Genomic DNA, 469 nt, shown 5'->3' with positions numbered 1-469 from the left:
TTATGAAAATGATCTCGCAAATTATCATGATTATCGTACGATATTAATCCTATAAGATACATAAAGGATGTAGAGAAGAGTAAAGCACATTATACATTCTACTACTTTAAGAATTTTACTAAAAATAATCTTTTAGCAGAGTAGCGAATCGAGTAATTAAAATTGTAAATATTTTCTCATTTTAAGCATAAAAAAATAATAAGTAATTATTATAAGTAAATTGAGTATTACGTAGGATAATAATGATGTTGAAATCTTGTGGCGTTTAAGTAGAGCCATTTATAAGATGTCTTTAATGGCCAGTGACGTAGAAGCGCAAAAGTTAACTTATGAATGATACGATTTGATACGTATGGCTCTTGACATTCAAGAAGATCTCTATGCCGTGCATAAATGGATGTCTATATTTCTCAATGGGAAGAGTTTTCTGGAGGATACAAAAGCGAAATATAAAAGAACCATATAAATA

This window comes from Wasmannia auropunctata, unplaced genomic scaffold (genome assembly GCF_000956235.1).
Source record: "Wasmannia auropunctata unplaced genomic scaffold, wasmannia.A_1.0 LD336092.1, whole genome shotgun sequence".
NCBI lineage: Eukaryota > Metazoa > Arthropoda > Insecta > Hymenoptera > Formicidae > Wasmannia > Wasmannia auropunctata.
Note: the sequence above shows the minus strand (reverse complement) of the source record.